Source organism: Aplidium turbinatum, chromosome 16 (assembly GCF_918807975.1).
Source record: "Aplidium turbinatum chromosome 16, kaAplTurb1.1, whole genome shotgun sequence".
Classification (NCBI taxonomy): domain Eukaryota; kingdom Metazoa; phylum Chordata; class Ascidiacea; order Aplousobranchia; family Polyclinidae; genus Aplidium; species Aplidium turbinatum.
Window position 1 is genome coordinate 12,351,259 of NC_137487.1, and position 14,399 is coordinate 12,365,657.

Sequence of the window (14,399 nt, forward strand, 5' to 3'; positions counted from 1 at the left end):
TTTTCTGCCCTGTAGCCTTTGGCCGCCAGTTCGTTTGCGTCGAGAAGATTACAAATTATAATCATTTTCTCGACCGAACACAGTAATTTTAGATCGTTTCATCCCAGAGCTTTTATTACACACGCTCGAAGAATTGTCGTTTCAAGAGCTGAAAACTATTGTGACGTCAAACGCGCTCGTATTCTTGAAGGACTGCTCAATCAGCTGCAGAACAAATAATACAAATTCTAAAGAGAATCTAACAAAAACACAACAGCGTCCAACTGTTCTTACACAGTAACGTGTGTGTAGCCTACATTGTAACCGGCACCGCAACAATCAACTGCGTGAACAATGGCAGGATGCATTAAAACATACTTTATGTACACCAAATTAGGTTGTTCTAAACGATTTTTCGTTTGGTGGGATGGACGCAAATTTGTTTTCCTTTAACGGGAAAACAAAGACAAAACAATATACCATGAAAAAAACAATATACCATAAAAAAAAATATTTCAAAATTTTGAAATAGTTTGTTTCGAACAGCCTTAGACCAAATAACTATATGTCAAAGTGTTTTTGCCGACCTGTGCTATGATTATTGTCTGCTGTGTCAACCGCAAGGCTATTTGGAAAGTCGGTGAGTGAAAGACACTTAATTAAAATCCACTAATAAAATGTAAAAAAAAAAACAGGTTACAATGGTATAGAAGCATGAACAGTTGAACACTATTAAAAAGCATGAATAAGAGCCAAGGTTTTCGTTTTCCGACATTGAGTGAACACAGTGAGTTGAGACGCCATGTACTGTAGCCTACAAGTGAGTGTACAAACTGTACACTGTACAGTGGGACAAGCCGTTTGCTTGAATGCTTGTGCTTCACGCTGTGTCGCAATTCAAGCTGCTGTACGTTTAAGCGTTGTAGCACTCGGCGGTAATCTAAAAAAAAGCGGTATGGTCTGCCGCTTCTACTATAAATAATTAACGTGTTCTTGCAGTTCTTTACCAAAGATTAAAAACCAGTGTCGAGGAGAGTAGTGGCGCGTAAATTATTTGTTTCTGGATTGAGGATTGGAACGCAACCAAAAATACTCTCAAACTGCCCGTCTCACTATATAATTCTTGTACCAAGTTAGTCTTTAGGCATGAATATCCTTAATTAATTAGCTTTCTGAACATCAACCATTGTGCGTAGGCTACGTGGAAACCAAACGCACAGTCGTTTTGATTAATTGATGGGAAAGAATGATTGGCTTTCTGTCAGCTATCCAATCTACAAAGACGAATAATTAATCAATATAAGTTATTACATCACATATTAAGAATATTCTGTTATCACTCAATCAACTTGTAAGTAAATAAAAAAAAAAAAATAGAAAATACACTGTTGCACAAAACCCTGTCATTTTCGTTACGGTCCTTTCAAAACAAAATAACTCCATATTACGTATTTCTAAAGCACTTTCTTTTTCGTCATCAACTCAAAACAAAAAAGCACACATAGTCAAAGCTTTTCTAATTATTCAGGCTCAGGAGTGTTTGATGTAAAAATATTCTCAAACATTTAATGCATTGCCAACTACATTCATGCTTGGTGGTTTGTCGAGATAAAAATCGCTTCGTACAGTCCCACTTTTGTCGTTAGCAATGTAGTCCACTGGTAGTATCGGAACTTTGATATGGACATCAAAACACAAAACCAAAAGAATAATACCAGTGAGAACAGAAACCTGTTTGATCAGTTGCTCATGCGAAAAAAGGAAAAAAATGTTGAAGATCTCACACCAAGCTAAAGGGCTGTAGCCAACTGTTGTTTTTTCACAAAGAGTTAAATGACTCGCAGAACGGACAATTGTTGGCCGGATATCAGCACTCACTTCGTTGAACGCAATACAATAGGCTCACAGCAGATTGTGATCACTCGGTTTACAAAAGTTCATATCAAATTTTGCAACTCAAAATTTTTATTGCGTTGACTGTTTCAGGCCCGTTGTGTTGTTCTAAACCCAAATTTACCAATTTAGTTGAAAAAGGAAAATTTACCGTAAGAATCAAATTAGCAAGAGGTAAAAAAAATTAAGCTGGTGTGTAGCTGCGCCTGCAACCATATGCTGCAACCCTCTAACCATGGATTGGCTACAGCTATCTACAAAAGTCAAATTGAGTTGAAAAGTAATAAATGTATTAACTGTGACCTCGTAACAACGATTTAAGAAACATTGCCAACAATGTTCTTATGTGGCTCCGGTACTGGGGTGACAAGCTATGAAAAGATTTTGGTCACAGAATTGGCACAAACGAAAACGGCCAATCTCTCAAACTTCTTGGTAAAGTGATGGAAACAGGTGAAACGGGAACATAATCATCATACTAAGATGGGTCAGGCCATGGTTAGGCATAGCCTATTATAGAACAGGGGTTCCTAACCTGGGGGCCATGGCCCCTAGTGAGCCATGAGCCTTTTTCAAGGGGGGCCATAGAAAAATTTGAAAAATAATTATTTTTTTAATTTATCATCACTAAGTCAACTCCAACACAATATAACAAAATAAATAAATTAAAATTTAATTAAAATACTAGTACATTTTGCCCAAATCTTTAATTAAAATGATGTTTCTTAATTTTTTCAAAAGGTTGAAAAAAATAGGACTGATTTTTCAAAAATAGCCATGATTTTTCAAAATTTTCAAAGGGGGCCAATGGTGTAAAAAAGGTTGGAAACCCCTGTTATAGAAGAACTAGTTGAATTAAATACTAGAGTTGAAATTGAATAAACTTGCTTTCAACCGTGGTATTTTTAGCTTTTTTCACAGTTATGACAGTTTGTTTTCATCGTTGATCAAATAATTTGTTACGCTATTCAATTAAAAATATGATTCAGTTCTTGAGATTAATTAATAGTTTTTGAGTTTAGACAGTTACAAGTCGATAAAAAGGGCCTTTGGCCAGGTAACCCAGATAATTGGGAAAAACAGAATTTTCGGGCTGAAAAACAAAGCACAATTGAAATTTGTTTTGGTGCACACCTCCCCTTTTAAAATCACCTCAAAGCTGTTGAATTGCTTTTTATTTGCTTTTATATGTTTCAGCGATTGTAATCTAGATCTTTGATAAGATGATCCAGGAATAAAAAATTCCTTTGGATTACGTCATGTAATTACATTACGTCACATCATGTAAATATTCACGAGCTCATCGAATAACTAAAAACAATTATTAACCAGTTTATGATTTTGATCGTAGTTTCCATAAACCAGCTAGCTACATGCTTTGTTTGAAGAATTTTTTTCTGATGACTGTTTGTTTGCTTTTGACTTTACTGCAAAAAGGAACAGTCATATTTATCTCACTCAACTTGCACGTTGGGAAATTTTCAGAACGCTTTTATGCCATCTGTAGCCCACACAAAATCGTCATTGAGCTAAGGCAGCAGATCGGGCACATTATTTTCGAAGAAACAGATGTCGAGACGGAATTGATATAAATTACTGCAAGAAAACTTTCCCGACCCTTTGACGAATCAAACGGTTGTTTGCAAATCGGTGATTGTTGTCACAAGTCTTTGTCTGTTTGGATTTGGGCTCAAGCAGCAGTTTTTAGTGAGATAATCTGAATTCAAAGCAAAAAATAAAAATGCTTGATTAGTGGTATTTGAAACCGACGATAAATGGGCTGTGAGCGATTGACTGTTTACTGTGATTGAATATCTTGAACGTTACTACACCCACTGCAGTAGGCCAACTATCCCATGTAGAAAATTGAAATAATCGCTTTTAAATCACCATTTTCAGCCTGTGGTAGCCCACTGCTGAGGGAACGCCTTCCCCTTTTCTTGCCAATCCAGTCAATTGTGTGTTTGTATGTAGGCTACCAGTTTGTTGTTCCACATTCTTTGTCAATCTCGCCTCTCCATCTCATTTTTGACTTGCCTCGTTTGCGTTTGTTTTCCTAGGGTGCCCAAGGTGTTAATTTGTTAGTCCATCTGTTGTTCTGATGTCTTGCTATATGACATGCCCACAACCATTCCATATCCCGTAATTTGTTTGATTTTAAATCCATTCAGAAGTTTTTTGTCTCGCCATGTTTAACCAACGTTTAACCCATTCAAGTTTCCCCGCCTTATGTATAACCTAACAGTGAGAAGGATGCATTGGTCGTAGATTTGTTTTTTGAGAGAAAAGGCAATTTTGACTGAAATATTGAGCTTACTCTGCCGAATTCGAAACGAAATCAAATTATGTGCTTATGTTTTGAAACAAATTAGGCTATTGCATGGTTTTTTGTTTAACAGTCCTAATCAATTTAATGGTTTCATAAATTTAGATAGCATATTTTTCTATTTTAACTCAGTCACCTTACGTTGAATCATAGTATGGCCATGCTTGAATGAACTTGATTTTATACCACAGATAAATTTTATCGACATATTCTTGCACTAAAAACATTTTTCCGTTTTCGTTTGCTTTTTGCTTTTGAAAATTTACAACAATACAACTTCAAAAGCCTGAAAAATATCCTATCCTCCAGGTCAGTTGACAGCTTCCATGCAGCCAAGGAGCTGTCATGTATGAAAACGCAATTCCAATCAGCCACTTAAAATCTGTTTGGCCTGTACCTTTGCATTTTTTTACAGTAGCTTATGTGAATATGATTGCCTGGCAGGATACTAACAAAAAAATTGTCTTTTATAACAACTTTATGATTTCATATCGCCAGAAAAAGTAATCGCAGCAATTTTGAGAAACGTCTAGCACTCTAGCTACACCCAGTACATTTAAACCTTCTTTTCAAATTGATTTGCTGTTTCGTAAAATCATCGGTTTAACTGTGGTACGATGTGGCGATATGAATTGTGTAATGTGTAGTAATATCAACAACTATCAACAGGGCCGTTGAGAGAATACTTTAGAAAGGCTACTGGCCCTTAAATTAATCTCGTGCCCGTGTCCAAAAGTACCTTGAAGTTGAACCCCCCTGCCAACGCTACTGACTCTCAAGCCAAAAAAGCAAAGAGCGAACGAAGTTAATCCAACGCTTTTGGGTTTACACTTTGCAAGTTAAGCTGAGTTGAAAAGCCAAATGAAAAGATTTTATCAGCAAGACCAATATTGATTGACCGTCCTAAACTAAAGCTTCGGCGTGTCACTCGTCTGACAAAGTCTGAAAATGCTGACGTACGGTACAAGCCTTGTTGTCGGAATCAAACCTTTAGTTTGCTCGTAAAATAGTGAATGATAATAATGATAGAGTTGCAGAAAGAAGGCGTTTTTTTGGTTATCAGCAGAAAGGCTGAGCAGGGAACACTCTTTCTTTTTAAACGTTTTTGCTCACTACTTTTCAATGCTCAAGATACAATCGCATTATTACGCCAAGTTGTTTTCAATTATTCCGAAACAATGTGATTAGCACCATTTTTAAGATAAATAAAACAGGAACTGAACCAAAACTTACCTGAATCAGTAAAAAAAAAAACAACACAAAATCAGTTCATGATGAGGCTTCCAAATACAAACGACATCGTTTGTTGTACGATGCAGATTGTTCAAATTTCAGGGCAGGTAATGGAATGCCATCAGGTCAGTGTAATTACGTTCAGTGATGCTATGCAATGCATTGCGTTTGGTGATTTACAAATGAAAATCAAGAGTGACATGGTTAGCAGTTTGTTCCTCCTCGCCGCATTTGTAGGCCGATGAAGGGGCTACTTGCGCATAGCTTACTAGAATGGAAGGGGCGAGCCAACAGTATCATGGCACACATTCGGCAAAGCTCAGCAAGTTGGATGTCAATGAGGTGGTCGTGGGCACTGCTACACTAGACTGATACGCTATCAGGACCGTTGAGAGGATACTTTGAGCCCGGTACCAATGAGATCCTCGGGCTTTAATCAAGACACGTCTACGAAATACGCAATGTGTCCAAAGAACACGAGGTGGTTTCTTCACGTCCACCGTTTACGGGCCTCTTGGGAAGGTTGCGTGCCTGTAATATCATCCGGAGTCCAAACGTACTTTCTGGACCCCTCTGCCAACGGTGCTGCGGTCAACTGAACCAAAGCCAGTGTAGCACTGCGCAATCTGAGTGGTGAGAGCACTGGTACGGCACTGGAAAGGGCGCCGGTTTGATACCCCTTAAGGCTTAAGAGCATGCGACTGTATCTTTGGCAGGATAATTAAAGGCATGCCTGAAGGTGGACACTAAGATTGCCTTCCCATCCACTTCCCGTCCACTGAAGGTGGACCCGAAGATTGCAACTACCGGGCGTAAACCCTGATACGATAAATAAAATAAAAACTGCACCTCGGTTTGTGCTTGCCAGACACCCTGCGAAGGCGAAGCAAGATGTTAGCGTAGATGCTGTAGTAGTGTAAATGGTGACGACGTCGGCGTGTAAGTGACTTATCAAGGATTACCTCGAAACAAAACACATAAATAAAAAAGCAACTACAGAAAGAAATACAACATTTTATATTGATCGAATGACTGTAGAAGATATCCTTGACTTGAAATCGATAAGGTTTACTGGTGTACTCAACGGCAACTAAAATCCCATCCCAAAGGATTATAAAAAGGCGATCAATTGCGAATTTAACTATTCCACTGGGTAAGACAGGAAAACACTAAGTTGTTTCCAAATCAATTCATTTGTGTCCTAACTCACATTGCGTTTCATCAAAGTAATTTACAACGGCTCAAAAAGTAAAAAATATGTTAAGACAATAGCCTATTCTATTGACTTTTCTTTTTGCTACTAGTCAAAGTTGAGTGTGTATAGGTGCCCCATTTTGTATTTTTTAGATGCTGCAAAATGTTACTTGATGGTACATTGCTTTCTACAATATCTTCTTTTGCTTGTGTCAAGTTGATAGCCTGCCAATCAAGATTTATCTTTTTGAGACGTGTAATTTGTTTTGTCTAAGTACTGCAGTTTATGTTGAAACACGCTCTATCTCAATTACGTCAATGGAAAGATCCAAACATTCTTTATGTAACTGCAATCACTATGCGTGCAGTGCGCTGGTTGCATAATCAATATGGTATTTGCTTAACTCAAGCTGCATAGCAAAGTGATGAAAGCCCTAGTACGGCACTCGAAAAGGCGCCGGTTCGACACCGCTCAAAAGCGTGCGGCTGCGACTCTGGGAGGGCACTTGAAAGCATACCTGGAGGAGGACACAAAAATTGCCTTCTCCTCCACTTTATCTAATAATAAATCTTCAACCACCAGGTGTGAGCAACAACATAAAAAACTGGAGCTGTTCCAAACAAAAAATATTTCGAAATTGGCGAAATTTCGTTTCGACTCGAAATTCGTTGATCCTGGCTTCTTTTTGTTTTGCTTTGGTGAAGTTTCTTAGTAAAATTCTTTAAAAAAAACGTTTGCTTCACTTTGACATCCAAGCAGTTGCGAGACAGAAGCAAAGACGAAAGGCAGGAAAATTTCACAATAAAAAAAGCTTCATAAAGTTCAATATGAGTGACGATACAGAGGGTTTTTCAAGGATTTTTCAATCAATATAGCTTAAAGGACGTTAATATATAATAAAACCAAATACATAGCATTGTTACAACTTACAACTTTGCAAAACAAATTAATCTTGATGTATTGGTTTAAGATTCTGTTGTCTTAACCTAAACATAAGTTTCATCGCATAAAAATTTGTTTTGTTTCATTTCGAACGACCGTTCAAATAATAAAAGTTAATTCTACTTCGGTTCTTTGAAAGAAAATTTGTTTCAAACAATCCGTGTATTTACTGTTAACTAAAGTTTTGGGCTAGTTGGGGTGAACAAAGTTAAATTGCTCTTTCAAAGGGAAGTTTGGCCCTCTTCCTCGATTGAGTTGCACCCTTGAGTTGCAATATCGATTTTCTTGACTTTCAACTTTTACAGCCCAATCATCGCTCAGACTCTAGTTTGTTATTTTTACAGAGAATTTTTTTGTTTTCTATATTGCAAAAGTGAAAGCAAACGTACTTTCCAGGTTGAAGTTATGACGTAAGCGACAGAAAGAACTTTTCTGTGTTTCTTGTTTCTGTGGTTTTTCCTGTTTGTGCTTTGCTGAAAGCAAATTGATTGATGAGCTTATCGCAAAAATCTATTGAAGTTTAACCATAGACAAACATTAAAGAAGGAAACGTTTCACGATGCACTGACAGAGACTTGGTGCATAGGCGTAGCCAGGGGGGGGGCGAAAGGGGCCATGGCCCCCCCCCCAAATTTTCAAAGTTTAGATTCCAAAGTTGAGCCCTTTGTTGAAAATATAATAAAATTTGTAGAAACATGTAACGTTTTCCAAAAGATCTGGCTATTAACACCCCCAAGGACTTGTTTTAGACACACAGAAAGACACCAATAAATTTTGCAAATCGTAAATCGCGCAAATTTACGCGATCTACGTTTCTTTTTACTAATTTGTTGAAGCAATTTCAGAAGGGCTTACTTCGTTGGGTTTTTGTGTAGGTGAGTTTTTGGTGTTCTCTAATTTTAGCCGCAGTTTTTGCCTGTTCGTGTGTAAGAGCTACCTTTAATAAGTTAATAGCTGTTTATCTGCTAATAAATTTCATACAAATATTACCTTAAAAGTGTTTCCAGAAAGCGCTATAATCCATTATTTGAGTGTAATTTTGCAAAAATTTTCCGGGGGAGCATGCTTCCGGACCCCCCTAGAATACGCGTGCCTTCGGCACGCGCTAACCATCCACCAGCTTTATTGCTTCCCTTGCTCAACCCACCAGAATACGCCACTACACATCAGGTGGCGATGGCTCAAATCAAACACTTTGTCGTTCTCTTCAATTCATTAAATACTTGGCCCCCCCCCCAAATTTTTTTCCTGGCTACGCCACTGACTTGGTGCACGTTATTTATCATATGCCCAAGCAACTAGCTTGGCGAAGAGATATAGTTTGCGTACTGACGCAAGAAATCAAATTAGGTAATCGTTTGGCAGCACATCATTATCATCTTCTACCCAAACTTTTCTGTTTTCATGGCCTCTTTTATGAATCCTTATCTTGTCAATCTAGAGTTTCCATATCTTCACATATCTATTTAAATAAGCTGAAGATGCTATTACTATAGCGAAATCGATTCTTAACTTAATACATTACACTAAGAGGTTAGATTGTTGTGCAAAATAACAAAATGTGCAAAATGCAAAATAACAGTACCATTTTCACTTGTGCAATCCATCTATCTTTGTATAGGTCTTATTTTCTTTCCCTTCCTCACTTTTAATTGTGGAACCATCATACCTATGGTTTGCAGTAAATATTTAGTAGAAACAAATAACTAGTTTAGAAGCGACTTGGTTTAAAATACCTTCCTGTAGTTGAAGTTAAATTTTAACCAAATTTATTACCAGACTGTACTTGAAATGCTTACCTCTTGAGAATGACAGCTATTCATTGTAGTTGACTGTTCATGTAAATACTCTCACGACAGAGTCACAAATATTAAACAACTGGTGGATAAGATATCACCAAATCGCTCAACAATGTTTGTTTACGCTTTTTTGCTCTTTTACGTAAATGAAATGCTAAATTATCGTACCAAAAATATTAAAAAAGTGATGCAAAGTTACTTATATTTGAAGCTAGGCACAATATTACAGTATAAAGCATATTTGCTTTTTGCTATTTACTTGTTAAAAAAAAACACCACACAGGTTTTATTGAAATACCCGGTGTTGAAACTAAATAAACTGGTAACGTTTTAATGCACTCTGGAAGTCACTGTTAGTTGGAATCTTAACCAACTTCCTAGATAAACCATTTCTCCTGGTTTGGCTATCACCGTTTCGCTTTCTTATGCAATAAAAACTCAGTTTGTTGCAGTTGCAGAGCCACTTACTTCCATGAGTCAAACCTACCCCATATAAAATTATATCAGTGATGAATACCCTATAAACGAAATGTTGGAACTTGGGATTGAACTAAATTTATAATACAATTTGGGTAGAGAGGTAACTCTTTGAAACCATAAACAGACATAACTAAGCAACAACACTACATTTAACATTATAAAAACAAAAAACAACAAGCAAACGTTTTCGGCTAGTCATATAGCCCTTTTCAAGCCTATGAGAAAAATACATTATTGAAAGAAATGCTAAAGAATCATATAGTATCACAGCAGAAATATGGTCAAATCTAAACATTTGAGAAACTGCCTCGCTCACACAAATGAGGCATTGATCATCAAATCTTTAAACCCAGGGCTCAACAGGCAATTATTTGCTTGCGGAGCTTCTTACCTTTTAACAGTTTTTTGATTAAATTATCACGTCTTGTGCTTTTCGCATTACTTTGTTTTGTGCCACTATCTCTTGTGCTTCTGTCTTTCTTGCGTAATCTGCCTGAGTACTTGTCTGAACAATCAATTATTTTTACCTCTGAAATACTTAACCCGTTGCGCTGTGTAATTTTCAGTTATCATTTTGTGTGAGCGAGGCAGTTTCTCAAATGTTTAGATTTGACCATATTTCTGCTGTGATACTATATGATTCTTTAGCATTTCTTTCAATAATGTATTTTTCTTATAGGCTTGAAAAGGGCTATATGACTAGCCGAAAACGTTCGCTTGTTGTTTTTTGTTTTTATAATGTTAAATGTAGTGTTGTTACTTAGTTATGTCTGTTTATGAACTAAATTTCACTTAGATAAAGTATTTTTTAAATTTGAATAGATTAATCGGAAACACGAAAATTGAGCATAGAAATAAAAAAATAATACTTTCTGAGTTCTAGATCGAGCTTTTTGTTTGTGTTTAAATGGCACAGTTGGCTTCTGTTGAACAAACTTGATTCTTGCAGTGTCCAATAAATCAACAAACCAAGCTTTTGGCAAAAGCATTTCAAATTTCCCCGTGGCTTTGAGCCTTTGCAAAACTGATGTGTTGCTTCCTTTTCACTTTGTGGTTATTCTGTTATGCTTCATTGGTTTCAATAACTTTTTCTATTGTTCTTGTTGCAAAACTTGTCTCCAAAGCGAACAGGTTCACCTTTCACCCATGTTTTTCCCACTCACAGGCGTTTTCCTGAAACACGCAGCGGATAAATAGTTTTACGCAAACAATCTACATTCCTGCACTGCGCCTAGCCTCAAGGTCATTTCTGAAAGGTAAAAAGTTTTTGAGAAGTAAATCTAGTTGTGAAAGCGTTGCCAGACTGGTTATTGTATGGCCAAATGTGACTAATTTGATCATTTCTAAAATAACCTGATCAACCGTTTCCGTACGAGCGTCGAGCTTTTCCGCTCACCATGCACCAATGGGGAACGGCTTCTTTTTCTACTTTTGAATATGGTGCTGAGAAACAGACCGCAGACCACATCATTGACGATTGCACCATCTTTAAGCCACCTAACGGAGTGGAAGGTCTGCGTGTCTTTGATGATGAAACAAAAGACTGGCTGCTCTCTAGTAGCCTTCCAGCTTAGTCTTGGAACATCGGTGCATCTGAGGTGGTAAAAGGATAGACCCTCGGCCCCAGGCTCACACGACGACAACGATATAAATTGACTAGCTATTTTTTTTACATTCAGCCATAAATTTGGTAAATTTTAATTTTCAGCAGAAGTATTTTAAACAAAGTTGAAATAACCTTCGCTTCATTATATATTAGAAAATGTAGTGGAACTAATTTAAAAAAAATACCCTATCTTTAAAATGATTTCATGTTTCTTCGAATGGAACATCTAAATTGCATGGCTTTAATATTTTTACTTAGTGGCCTACTAACTACATAACATAACTATGCTTGATCTTGAAAAGAAGTTTTTAGAAACAAATAATGAATACATATAGAATAGGTTACGCATTATAGGTCTATTCTATGTGGACAAAAACATAGATTTGCGAATTTGCTCATTCATTAAACAATATATTAATTTATTGGTCAAAAGCTATAAGAAAAACTATGCTATTACCAAACAGCAACTGCGTCTTTGGCAGAATACCGGTTGGGACATGGATGGCTGCCAATGTCAAGACGATGCAGAACTGACACAAGCCTACAATGTTGCCCTTGGGCATCAAATGGAAGCAAAATCATATATATTATTTTGTGTCGTGTCTGAAGCTCCATCAAATCCCAAGTGGCAAGCTTGTGGTTCTAGCGTAAGAGCGATGGAAATCTAATTACACGCTATTGTTGATATCAATTAAAAATTTATCGGTTTTAGTTCAATGCATTCTTTGCGTTGGCAACACATGGTTGACAAAAGCGAATCTTTTCAGTCACTCATAGGATCGACGTTTTAATCGAGCGACCGTGTCATCAAACTTGTAGGCTAGCAATATTGGGTATCTATGTCTGTCAGGGGCAGGGCAAACCCGAAAAACCATTTGGTTGTGAAAAAATACTTCACTTGACCGATTAAAAATAAACGTTTTTTAGTAATGTTGAGTAAATTTAAATAGTTTTTTCATTCAGTTATGTTCCAACTGTATAACTTTTATGAAATATTTGAAGAGGGAGAAAATGCCACTCTCTTGCCGATGTCAACGCATTTATCTTTCTATTTTTGCAACTTTAATTTTAGACCTATGACAGGCTTAGAAACAGAAATACGCTCCACAGATAAGATTATCAATTTTTTAAATGTAAGCCTACCATCAAGTAGCACAAATTCTGCCTTCTTAATTCCAAACAATATCGCCAATATGTTTTTGCCTGTTGGTGGACCGTAGAAGCGGCTGTGTGTATGTGTTTTGTATTCTCGGTGATGCATCCAGTGTGTGTATTTTTTGGTGTCTTTCTGAGATGTAGGCTAGCAAGTAGCAGCCATCGATGTAGCTAAAAAGTTAGGCTATGTAGTATGTATTTGATATAGCCTACTATTTTTTTCTCGGACTTTTGTCAAATGTACCGTACCATTACTTGAAGCTACATAATGAAATAAACTTGATTGATTGACCACAGGTAGCGTTTTTGTTTTCAAAGTGCTCTGCTTGCTGCTTCATGATGTTATTGTTTCTCAGACTGTTCGATTGATTGTTCCTGTTTTCACACAAATGATTCAAGAACGATGTAGTGCATTTACAGTAAATGACTGAAATGAAACTATGTTACTCAAGACTCACGAGGATGCTTGTTTGTAAATGTTGTTGACTTTTCGAACAATCATCGCGTTGGTTTAATAAGACTCGAAAATCGAATTATTTCAGTTTAAAAAACGTCATCAAACGGCAACTTTTACTCTAGTTATTTTACTATTTTTTCACGGTTAAAAAACACAGTGTTGGAAAGTTAATGATGGAATTGGAATGATGGAAGACTGTCTTCCATCCCACCATCCTAATCTTCCATCTCATTCCATTTTTGACATTTTCCATCTTCCATTGCAAATTATGCTTTCTATTCCATCCAATTCCTTGGTTATGTTGCATCTGCGATCGCAGTATACCGGATGTTGTCGCAATGGCCGCAAAATAAAACATTGTTACTGTATGTTTATGTTACAACATTATTTAGAAGCCGTTTCTCCATCTCCAATCCTCGTGGATGATTACAGCGAATCAACGACGAGAGCAGCAAGCAACTCAGAATCTTTGCGACGTCAATGTTTGGTGACATGTTTTGCTTGCAAACAAACTGCCATAATTGACTGGTCTACTTGATGAAGAGCAAGATTCTACAACTTTGAAAGAGTCGCGTCACTTATACAGCATACTTACCGGTTATGACAATGGTAAGGTTCGCATGGCGTCTTAAGTCAGCGTGTAATAAACTTAAATTAAGTTGTAATTTCTGGCTCGTCTGGGAGAAACATCAAAACAAACAAGACGTCTTCACTTAAACAAGACTCTTTTAGCTTGGCATTATTAGATTTTGATGTATCACCGACCAGGATCGTAGATTCTGTTTATCGATCAAGCGAACCAACGATCTCGGCCATGTTTTGAGCAGTTTGCCAAACTTCGTTTGAGGTTTTTGTAAACACTGCTCTATGGTGCATTAGCCACGGATTAGACTCGTTTTTGTTTAGACTTGACTCAAATCAGTGTATAGAATATAATCTTGCTGTGGTCGTTTGCAGCTGTTGCTTTATGTCTTTTTTGTTGATAGTGTTTGACTGTTTTTCTCTATTGTTTTGAAACAAAATATCCAGCAAAATAGACCAGAGTCCAGACGGACTGCAATGGGCTCCATACAGAAGTTATTACGCTATAATGGTCGCAGTAAACAAAGAAGAGTTTGGATAAACATCTCTCTAGGCGAGGTCAAATGTTAAACTTCTTCCATTGCTTTCTTTTTTTTTGGATCAAAACCATGCACTCAAGCCCATTTTAATTAGTTTTCATTCCCATCGCAAACTTCAAGTGATGTCCCTACTTAAAAGCAGCGGCCCTTGCTTGCTGTTTTGTAGCATTGTCTTTCATGTTGAAATGTTAATACATAAATATAAACAAAATT